General features: G+C 40.2%; 1 pseudogene; it reads left to right on the top strand.

Moving 5' to 3' along the window:
- The first annotated feature begins 7,468 nt into the window (after nucleotides 1-7,468).
- Nucleotides 7,469-11,763, top strand: LOC137999314 (uncharacterized; annotated as a pseudogene).
- Nucleotides 11,764-12,500: the final 737 nt, after the last annotated feature.

The following is a 12,500-nucleotide window of genomic DNA, read 5'->3' as shown; positions in this document are numbered from 1 at the left end:
AAGCAGTTCAAAAGATGCATTGTGGATGGCAAAGTCCCCAGCTGTTGGAAGAACGCATCGGTAATCATCTTTCATAAGAAGGGAGACACGGCTGATATTACGAACTACAGGCCGATCAGCCTTTTGCCTGTAACGTACAAAGTGTTTTCACAAATCCTGCCTTGTAGGATGTTAGGCGCCTTGGATCAACACCAACCAAGAGAGCAAGCAGGCGTCAGGGCGGGTTTCTCTACCATCGACCACATTCACATTGTACGTCAGCCACAAGAGAAGGCAAACGAGTATAAGATTCCACTTTTTTTTGCCTTCGTAGATTACGAGAAGGCCTTTGACTCCATTGAGTTTACACCACTCTTCAAGGCACTGGAAAACCAAAGAGTTGATCACGATTATATCACTCTCTTACATGACCTGTACAATGGTGCCACCTCGGTTCTGAAACTACATATAGGGACAGTGATAAAATCAAGTTGGAGAGGGGTGCTAGACAGGGTGACAACATATCACCTAGACTTTTCATGTCTTGCTCCCTGACATCCATAAGACAAGCAAACCAGTTGGCTTCAAAATGCATTTAGGCAAGACTAAAGTGGTGTTCAATGATCATGTTAACAAGTCAACAATAACTCGCGATGGCAAGATCATTGAGGAGGTAGACAGCTATGCATACTTAGGAAAGACATTGACACGAGATGGTGATCTACTTCCTGAGATCGGGAGAAGGATTGCACTTGGCTGGGCAGCCTTTGGTACAGTGGACAACATCATGAGAAGCCGCAAGGCAAGTATGAAGATCAAGAGAAAAATACACGATGAGTACATTCTACCAGTAATGACTTACGGGTACGAGACATGGGCGTTGAACAACGCTATGACAGAGAAGCTTGCGGTGCACAGCGAAAGATGGAACGCATAATGCTGGGCATTACCCTTCGACACCGAAAGCGAAACACCTGGATTCGACAAGAAACTGGTGTAAGCGACATCGTCAACGCTATCAGAATGGCAAAGCATAGATGGGCAGGACACATAGCACGGCTATCAGATAATAGATGGACCATTAGGGCAACGGAGTGGACTCCAAGAGATTGGACCAGAAAACAGGGCCGTCCAAAAACACGCTGGAGGGATGATCTCACCAGACAGCTTGGACCTGCATGGTCGAGACTTGCTAAGGACTGATACCTATGGGATCATTCCAGGGAGGGCTTCCTCCGTCAGGAGCGAACTTAGCCCTGATAATGAATGAATGAATGAAGCTCAGTTGCTTTTTCTTTTACTGCCTTAGCTGCATTGGACTGCAAAAAGTAAATTGTTTTCGATTTATACGATTATTTCTTTGTCTGCCTTTTCTCTTTTTCACTCCATTCTTGGAGTACTGAATTTGCTTGTTTTGAGGTGGTGCTGCACCTCAGATGTCTAGAATCATGAAAAATATTGTTGGAACTAGTGCATGAGTTGGAATTTTAGCAGTCTATGAAATGTGAGCCTGGTCAAAAAAGAAAGCAAGAACTTACAGGCTGCAGATCATAGCAAGGCTGCCACAAGGGACCAGCTCAGCCAGGAAATTGTCAGTAGGCAAGGAATTAAATCTTGCCTTGAAAAAACAATGGCTTCTGCTAGAGTTCAGCCTCTCAACCTTTAGCACATCTCTTTTTTTTTCAAATTCCTGTACATTAATGTACTCAAGGTAAAGGAATTGAAAAAGTACCTACGAATAAAGCAATTAAATTTTGGTTCACAGCAATTTCTCAACAATTCAGTCCTCCAAGTAATTCGAAAATTAACAAAAAAAATCAACTGCCTTCTGATTTTGTGTTGAGAAATTTTGCGTCGTTGAAGTAATATTTCAAAAACGAGTGCGAGTGTTTCATCGGGGTTTCCAAACACGAGAAAACTGACGAAAACACGAGGCCGTAGGCCGAGTGCTTTTATTGTTTTCGAGTGTTTGGAAACCCCGCTGAAACACGAAGCACGAGTTTTTGAAATTACTTCTCCAACAAAGAAAATTAGTTTAAATTATCATTTGAATAAGTTTTCTCAGTTCAACTATTTTGCCCCGTCCACACGTATCCGGAGATTTTTGTATCTGCAATTTTTTTTATGCGGATACAAAATATCTGCGTCCACACGTAGCGTATACGAATCGTATACGATCGTCCACAAGTATCCGATTCGTACCCAGACATCTCAAAGGATTAGTCAACAGAGCATGCACATTACAAAGAAAGCTGAGCCTGCGATAATTTTGGCGCCAAATTCGTGGCTTTCTTGTTTGTTTACTTGAGGTTTCAACACGTGTGAGCTTAAAGAGTGAACAAAAATTCCTTAAAAAAAAAACACCATAAAAAATGTCTCAATTAAGAGAAAAACAGAAAAAAAAACAAAGAAAACTCACTTGTTTGGACGGGCGATGGAGTATTGCTGCTTCTTAAAGTGACATTGGATTGCTCGCCGCCATTGTGGAAACTCTCGCGCGGAAAAAGACTGGATTGATACTGTGACGTCAGCGTATACAAAAATATACGGATACGAGCGTCCACACGTATCCGGATACACAGCGTATACACACTCTGGAGAGCGTATACAGAAATCTCCGGATACACCGAGCGTATACGGCGGACACGTGGTGACGCTAGGTGTATCCGCATAAAAAAATTTGCGGATACAAAAATTTCCGGATACGTGTGGAAGGGGCCTTATATTTGAGACGTGAAATGTGCATGATCCTCAAAAAGATGTGCATGATGTGCATGATCCTATCACCTAATTGCTGCGCTGTGACAATTTTTGAATATTCATCAACTGATGTCACGTTGTTACCTAGCTGTTTGTCAGTTCTGAGCGAACACGTTGCTTCGCAAAGCAAATGACAGAGTGCAGATTTAGACCTTATTTAACTCTATTCCTAGGTAACTATTCCGAGGTAACGTGTGCATCTAGTCTGATAAAATTTCTAACGTCAGTGCCATTTTAGGTCTGAAGTGTACAGCAAGGTTGAAAGTGAACCAAAACACGAGGTCGCCACCGTTGAGCGAGAATTTAAATTCAGAAAAAGAATGGCCTTTTCTGTTTTGGGTAGTTTACTAACTGTACTGTTACATTCAATGTAAGCAGTAAATAATTTAGGTTTAAAGTTTGTTTCGTAAAATATGTGATTTAATATAGTTGTTTATCTCCACGTGTTTTTGTTGCTTCATCAATATGCAGATTAAGAAAATTTGCATCCGTGTTTGAAATCGTTTCAAACACGGCCGTGTTTTCAACTCGTTTTTCATTGGGTTTCTAAACCCATCCACCTGACCAGAATAAGATGCTCTGGTTGGGTAAGAGCTGCATGAATAATTAATGAGTTTGAGAATAAAAATTCAATGGTCAAGATTTAATCATTTCTTCCCAGTGCAATCTCTTTAAGTAGTTCCTCACCTCTGGAGTAAGCCAAACAGATGCAGAAATTTCCAAAGGGAGCGTTGAAGAAACAGCTATTCTGAGTGATGTTATATTCATTGATGGAAATTGTTTGTTGTTTGCTTCCTTTTTAAGCTAAGAAACCAATCGCATGTTTACATGTAAACAGAAATGCAACATGTGGACCCCTTTGGAAACAGTACATTTTGACAGTCATAACATGCCAGTTTTTTAAACTTTAATAGTGCAAATATCAACCGTCCTAATCTGGGTACGGTAATATAACCTTTAAAACCGGGAAAAAACACTTAATTCTCTTGGTCGTATATAAAAGTCAACACTATTAAGCTTAAATTAAGTGGAAGCGTACAGGGAGCCACTTACGCCAGTTAATTTTCGGGGAACAAATGCATTTTGCATGGACGTATTCTGAATATGATAATGTCTTACGCACTCAACCTTTTACAATCAATTTTTAGCGAAACTACTTAGCAGTGATAGCATTAATTAACGTGCTTTGCATTCGCCAGCAGATTATCGTTATTTTCATGCTCATTCATGAGCACATGATAAAAAAGGTCCCCTTTGAACGCAAATCTTACTATTGGCTTGTTTAGTACCGAGTTGGAAATTATATTCAAGGCTGTTCCGACTTCATCTATGTTATTCGTCGATGTTTCACTGGTAGAACCAGAGTTTAAAGGCCGCGAAATATTTTCCGGCACTGATCGCTGTTAAGCTGGTGTTTCTAATGTCTGCATCTCGAAGAATTTTGAACAATGGAAGAAATCGTGTCAGTGCTTGTATGAACCGACTCCTTTTTGTCATTCACAGGAGACGGACTTATATTTTCCCTTTCATCGATGAATAATGCTTTCCTGCTTTGCGAGTTGAAGCGACTCTTTTTTTTGTCTTTGCGCAGGGAGTCTAAAGTATTTATGAGTCAATGACTTAGTGCAGTTACCCTAACCCATAAAATGAAAGCTAAAATTTCAGAGAGTGCTTAGGCCTAATCACTGAAACGAGGGCTTAGGCTTAATCAATAAATTATTGCTATATTGACTGTGAGTCTCGTTGACTCATGACTCATTGACTCATTGACTTATAAAACAGGCATCCTCTTGCGGATGGGAGGTGGAAGGACTTGATTTTGGAGAGCGTCGAATCCTTCACTCCCTGTCTTCCATTGGCAAGATTCTCCTGCGTTTGGCACATTTGCTTTGAAATGCAACGACCTTGTCCCTCAAATAGGCCATTTTACAGTTGTAGCTAAGTTACCTGGCCTACGAATGGAAGCGAGGCTGCCGGTGACCCTGCTTTGATACAAACCTCCGCGCTTTTGTAATGTTAATACGGACTAATAAGAATTACAACAACACAATTTACATAATAAAAGCAGTGGGGGCTGTATCAATTCAAGGTCACCGGCAGCCTCGCAGCCATTCATAGGCTAGGTCGCTGAGCAAACAACTGTAAAATGGCCTATTTAGAAGAGTTCTGTAGCAGTTTCTGCTCAGATGCTGAGGCATACAATCGTCATATTTCACACTTACTTTTGCAACATCACTCATCAAGAGTTGCAACTTGACGCTCTTCCCGTAATCAGATCAGAGAAAATTGAGAATCTATGGTTGGGATTTGTAGTGTTTCCACAAACACGGCACAAGTTTCTGATATCATTGAATGCTTCAAATTCTCCCGCTAGTTTCGCCATGTCTGTAAACAATCAAGCGTTGCCGCCGCCCAAATGTTTAAAGAAGGGATTGGACACGAGGCTATTCGAACAGCCAATGGAAAAAAATTGAATAATCGGATTTGACTAGATCTCGCCTTCCACAAGAGATCTGGGTACGAGATTGTGTTTTGATAGAAACCTCACTGCTTTTCTTATGTAAATTCTTAATAATTTGCATGACAACAACATCATTAACATGAGAAAGGGAGGGAGGTCTGTAATATATAGATTTAGCCAAGCCGAAAAGCGGAGCTCCCGGCTTCTTTATTCTTACTGGCTGTAGGATTCCCTGCTAGCAGAGGCTCTTTTCCTGGTGTTCGCTGACGGGAGAAAAGAGACCTCTGCCATGGGTCTAAATGGGCTATATTGAGCATGCTCCGCGGCTTAGCGACCGAGCTATCACGTGATGTTGGTAAGACGTCACGAAATATGACCTTTCACTGAAACTGGCGCGAAAACCCCGCAGATGCATATGGCGCGTCATGTCTCACACCCCGATTAACTCTCCGTGTAGTAAACAGAGAAAAATATCATCGACTAGATCGCCAAAAACGCCGGTTAAAAAAGTACAAAAATCGTCTAGAGATAATTGTTGTCTGATCTGTGGTATTAACTTCAAATTATCTGGTCAGGGAAGCTTTTTTAACACAACCACAACTGCAGGACTTAAAGAAAATTTGACATTCCTTCTCGGAGAATCGCCCGATTTTTCCCTGTCATCCCGACGGATTTGCAAATGCTGTAAACGAAAGGTGGACTCAGTCGTAAAGAGAACATTAATTCTCGAACAAGACAAAGCATTTCTCATCGACAAGTATCGGAAAAATAATTCTACAAACGAGAGGCAATGCGCTAGAGAACCCACCAAACTCACTCCGCCGCGGTACAAACGGATGTGCAAGGAAAGTCCTTTGGCTGTAAACAAACAAGCTAAAGCAAGGAAGGCCATCAACAAAGAGACGGATGGAGTGGAAGAGCTCGGTGTTTTTCCATTGAGCACCAGTTTCGAAGATTTGAGAGCAGAATTTGTTTCTCACGATCATTCTTACGCTAATGGGACATTCCATTTTTTATCCGCACCCCCCCTATGGAAGGCATTTTTCCGACAGGTCCCTTTTGCTCTGAAATCAGATTCCGACAGGTCCCATTCACCTCTGAAGTTAGATTCCGACAGGCCCCTTTTACTCTGAAGCTTGATTCCGACAGGCCCGTTTTTGTATAGAACAAAGACTCCCGATTCCGACCCCCTAAACTGGAGCAGAAAATCCAGATTCCGACAGGGTCCTTCTTGACATTTAAAAAAATGCCTTCCATAGGGGGGGTGCGGATAAAAAATGGAATGTCCCAATAAGCTTACCTATGAACCAGATACTGGGAGATTTTCCTCCCGAAGTGGAACAACCACCGCCAGAGCAAATTGCTGCGAACCAGTGCCATGGGAATTCTCTGACTGAAGTCGAACAAAGGCATGAGCGAATTTCTGCAAACCAGTTCGAAGGAGATGTTCAGATTGTAATCGAACAGCCGCGAGAACCGGATGTTGCAAACCAGTGCGTCGATTCGGTCGATTTACCGCAATCATTCCTCTCGCTTTTGTTTGATGATGACTTTCACGTCGACTTTGCCTCCAGCTCAGCTCATGACCAGGACCGTAGCGAAGAAGTTTCTGTTAATGCTGAATTAACAGGAAATGCCGAAGATGATGAAACCGAAGTGGAGGTGAGAAATACATTTCTGTCACTTGTCAATAGTCGGTTTTAATAACTTTCTGCACGTTTACAAAATTAATATTTTACTCGAAGAATTGAAAGAATAGATGACTTAAAATTGATGGCTCCCTGCTAGCAGAGTCTCTTTTCCTGGTTTTCGCTGGCCAAACACGGAAAATTGGTGCTGAAACACTTTTTTTTGGCCTTTCATTCTCTGCGCTTAACGAAGGAAGAAAAATACATTACCTGTGTGCTTTCATATTGCTAGAAATAATACCCTGGGAACGAGGTTGTGTTATTCCCTCCTAGCCTAATTTTCTTTCATTCGTTAATGATATGGTTGTGGTGTAAAATCTTTTTATAATTTCTGATAATAAAAAAAGCCTTTGCTTGAAAAGAATTATATCAAGAAATATTCTTTTGTTTTCTTGCATGCTTTCAATAGATAAACATCAATTATCCTTCTGGCCCGAGAAAAGTTAAACTGTCTAAGTCTGACCAGAAAACTGCCACTATAGTCAAGTACATTGCACTAGGACTTCCCAAATTGGCCTTGGCAGCCTTACTGAAGACATCAACAGGCATCATTGAAGCCAAGAAGTTGTTGTTCAAGAAAATGGAGGAGGAACTTATGGGCCTTACATCAATAAAGGAACCTAGTGTTCTTAGGCAAAGCCGTCATGACTTGTTACCATCCTTCAAGATGGCTGATTTTGGTGAGGAGTTGAAGGCAAAAGCTCCTTTAACAACTGAGTTGCTCAACAGCCTTTGTGTCTCGAAGTCAAAAAAACGCAAGCAGGAGAATGGGAAGCAAGTTAATACTGTCATTGCTACCATTGCTGCAATCATGCTTCAAAACCGATGTCCACAGATGTCAGCCCTGGCATACCGCATTGGTTTGATACTACGCTTTTCTGGGGCAGGGCAAATGGTAAGTATTGAGCTTATAATTATCCTGGTTTTACCTGTCACTGAATTCCCACCCTATATTCTTAGGGAATTTTAATGGTATGTGCTGATCACTTAAACAAGTTCTCTGTTGGTTGGATTGCTATGCTCACTCCTCCTAGAGATGGCTCAATGAACCTATACTTAGAAAAGATACATTTAATTCCTATTTTGGAAATTCCATCATTTAAATACCTGTACCACCAACATGTATTCAAGAGTAATAACAATAATAATAATAATAATAATAATAATAATAATAATAATAATAATAATAATAATTATATTATTAATAATATTAATATTAATAATAATTTTTTTTAAAGTTTTTTAATGAAAATACTAATCTTTATTAAAGACTTCACAAGACTTATGTAATGAGTAATATTAATAATAATAATAATAATAATAATAATAATAATAATAATCATTGTAATAATAATAATAATAGTAATAATAACAATAACAATATTAAAATAATATTTTAATGGTAAAATAGAGTAACTCAGGTTTTTAAAGAAGGTAAATACATTATGATTTCTCATAGACTGTTGGTAGTGAGTAGCAAGTGATTTCTCTTTACACAGTAGGAGAATATGACTGATTCTGTCCCTTATTCTGCAATGGAGAAGTTGAAAGTGAAATCTTTTAATGATTTTTGTGATCGATCGGTTAGGGCTTCATATCTGTATTATAGCTGTAATTTGATGCATTACTTAGTAATAAAATTCCAGTTCTCTGTTAACTGTATTTTTTAAGGGTTTGGAACTTATGACAGCCCATGGCATTACAGTCCATCCCACACAGCTAACAGCAAAGGCAAAGGAAATGGGAAAGGACCACGATAAGACTCTCTTGCAATGGAAGGGCACCATCGAGCAACATAAGGACACTGTGCAGTGTCTCGAGATTATAAAACAATGTCTACAGAGCCTAGAATATCTGCCAGAACTACCCAAAATTGGGCAGGTATGTTCCTACCTAATGACAAATGAACCGAGTGACTGTAGGATGATAGATGCAAGTGGTGTCTGTGGAGGTGCAGATACAATAGATGCTTCCTCAATAAACCTGGCATGTCTTTACAACCCAACCGATGTTGTGCACAGTATTGGAAGTAAGCTTTTGGAGAAGCAGATAAGCTCCAAGATGATCAAGGATACATGTGCTTTTGTTGCAAAATCAACAGAACAAGGTGATGATGCTTTGGATGCCATTAATAAGTCTATTGAGGTTGCAAAACACTCAGCCCCTAAAGGATTCCAGATCATTGGAGATAACCTGGACCTTCATATTAATGTCAGGCATATGGATAATTCTAACAAGAACAAGTCCCTTCATACATTTAACCTTGTTGCCATGGAGGATGTTGTTACTGGAGAAAATTTACCTGATGTGACTGAGAGGACTCTTGATGTGGTCCAAGTTCATGAGTTTCTGCCCTCCTTGGATGATGTAGAGAAGCTTAAGAAGGATCTAATTCCATTATGGACTCGTGTAATGGTTAAACAACTTTCAGCCTTTCGTTTCTTAAAGTCTGTTGTTGTGTACCACATACCACATGAGTACAGCGAAGCAATGAGATTACCTTCCAATCAGGTATCTTGTAAATGGACATAATATACTATTAAAGGGTTGCCCATAATAACTTTTATATGTAAATTGGGTTGAGATTCGCAAGTATAAATTGCTATCTGTGGTTGTTATTTGAGGAATCTGTGATCCCCTAAATTAGTTTTTCTTTTTGTTATGCCACTGCTAGCAGGAAAGCTATGTATAAGACGATCATACAAATTTAGGGACTCCCAGATTCCATGGAACTAAACACAGAAAGTGTTTGGTATTTGAAACTCAGAAATCTTGCCACTGCAAATTTCATTAGACCTTAAATGTTATTATGAGTCCAGGTTATGTAGCAAGATTTTCTGCTGTCATGTTAACAAGACTAGTACTGTGTGGTTCTATGCAGTTTCCAGACTTCCCCACCAAGAGTATCTGGAAATTCCTGGGGGGTGGGGGGGGGGGTATATGTTATAGCCAAGCTTGTAGAAGAAAAGTTCAAAGCTAAACTGAAATTTACCAGGGGAGGGGCACAAAACAATTTACCCCCTTTGGGTGGAGTATGATTTGAAATTTTGGACACGACACATTTTACCACAATGATCACAGTGCAGTTTTTTGGGTCATTCAACGGTACTTATTTTTTACAGATACCTCTTGGTTGTCTTCCAAAAAATGAAAGCCTCAATGAGGACATGGTAGACATATTAGAACACCTCCATAGCAACTATGTGCCAATGTCACAAGTTAATGGTACCAAGACGCCTGCCGACTTTGTTTGCTTTGGTGGAGATCAACTCACAGAAGAGAGGTCAAGAAATATTCAGAAGGCACGTGCAGATGGCAGGAGTGTGGATGAGAAACTAGATGGCGTTTGGTGTAAGAATGAGGATTGGCATGGCATACGCATTGCTTTACAGGTGTGTTCATTTGTTGCGGATTTTTTCTGTTGGGGGGCGGGGAGGGGAATCTGTTATCAAACTCTTCCCTTTATTCAAATAATATTTTGGACTCACCAAAAAAAGAATCAGTGAAAATTTTGCATAATATTTCTTTTGGACAAAGACTAGTGGAGGAAGATCTACTGTAATATCCCTGTCTGACACAAATGATTCACTCCAAACTTCACAAAAATATATTTAAAGGTTCTTGCGAGGGTTTAATAGGTGAGAGTTTTGTGGGTTGTAAGATCTAATGCTGATTTTGGTCTCCAACTATGTCATTTGTTTTCAGCTTGCTGTCAACATTCTGCGGAAGCCTAATTCAGTTATGGATTGGGGAACAATGGCGAGCAATGCAATCGTGGCTGGGAATTCCAATGCTCTTAGAGACCCCCTTGACCACTATGATTCAGTAAAAGAGTTCTTTGCAATAGAGTTGGATGCCTTCATTATTGCTGCAACCCTTAATCATTTTGGAATGGAAGGTATGGAAAGCATTCCAATGAAAAACATGATGCCTGATAATCTTAAGAATTCCAGCAAAGAAGCTCAAAGAAATTGGCTTCACAGGGAAGTAATTTCCATGCTTGAGAAGTTTGTAATGCCTGGAGTGTCTCGCCTTCCTAATCTTCTCGCAGCTTACAACCCTCGTCCTGACTTGCCCTGTCGTGGCCACGGTTGTACAAGAGTTTTCAAGTATGGCAAATGTCGTGTTAAGCATGAGAAAAAAGAGCATGGCCTCACAGTAGCGGATGAGGATGCAACATCTGAAAGTAAAGTGGACGACAAGGGACAGAGGACTATGTGTACAATTATGGTTGCCTCCACCTCAGCATTGGTCTTCTCCTTAGGAGTGCAGATGACTCTGTAAAAGAAGGTGATGGTGAACGGCTCTTGAGGGTGTGGAATTTTCTCACTGTTTTTTACCGGGTAAACAACCACAGCAAATATGCATTAGCTGCTCTCCGTCTCAAGGCATCTCAGCTTGGCTTGCTTACTCCAAGAGAGGCACATAGACTGAAGTGGAACCGTTTTGCCTCTCGAAAGGGAGGGCAAGGTAAATGCATATCTAGGGACCTTCTGGTAGAACAGGTAAATATGGTGTCAAAGGAATGTATCCGTGAGATGGGTGCACCTAACATAAACAGCAGCTCAATTGAATCTTCAACCAAAGCTACAGGGCCACTTCTAGGACTGCTGCAACAGTCTAAGCAAGACCTGGACAGGGAACACGCAACACCCACCACACCAACAAAATCAAGCAGCAGACATTTGTACTGTGTTAGAACAGGTTCACAAAAAATCAAATGTCTTCGACTTCAAGGCTGGTAGGAGGTATACTTGCTTTCCTGAGGTCAAAAATGATCTGTATGATGGGGTGAATGTCACAAGGCTGCACCGCTGGATTTGTCGCCATCGTAAAAAGTGGCATAGACAAAATCAAGCCTTTTACAAGATTTAATGGACCTCTTTAGCTTGAGCAGTTTGTTTACCGATTTCAGACCATGTGACATTCTCTGGGAGTTGTTCCTTTATCCATCTAAAAGTTATTCAATCATACACATGACTATTTGAAAGTTTGAAAGCAATAAATCTCAAGAGCAATATCACATGGTCTGAAATGGGACAACAAACCACCCAAGCTAAAGAGCTCTATTCTCGCATTGGTGAAAGGTTTCCATCAGAATTGTAATCTTTCATGGGGTATCACAATGACAATGCTAATCTGCAGTAAGGGTCCCACCCTTGAATTTCAGGGGTCCTCCACTGGGAGGTTATGGATAAAAACATGTGAATGACAATGCTGATTCAATTTGAGTAACATGCTACCTCAATGGATTACTTATGAAATTTGACTAATGCCACATCCAGCATAGTTGTTACTGAGTTCATACTTGTAGATTATCGAGAAATATGTACTACACTATGTAAATTCCATCACAAAAAATCTAAATTACCAAGGGTTAGAGTTTTATCACAAAAATTTAATATAAGGATTACCTGCTACTAACAACAGTCTCATAGCTTTATATGGCAATTAAATAAATTCGTACACAGTTTGGATATCAATAATTTCAGCCAGTTTACAACAAATACATATCATTGATTCAAGCAAATTTGTAATATATTATATTGACTGCAAGGCGGACATGTTTAACTCAGAAATTCCATTATCCAAGGTGGAAAGTGTAAATACTT

The sequence above is a fragment of the Montipora foliosa genome, chromosome 4, assembly GCF_036669935.1.
Source record: "Montipora foliosa isolate CH-2021 chromosome 4, ASM3666993v2, whole genome shotgun sequence".
Classification (NCBI taxonomy): domain Eukaryota; kingdom Metazoa; phylum Cnidaria; class Anthozoa; order Scleractinia; family Acroporidae; genus Montipora; species Montipora foliosa.
Note: the sequence above shows the minus strand (reverse complement) of the source record. Positions and strands in the feature narration are given on the sequence as shown.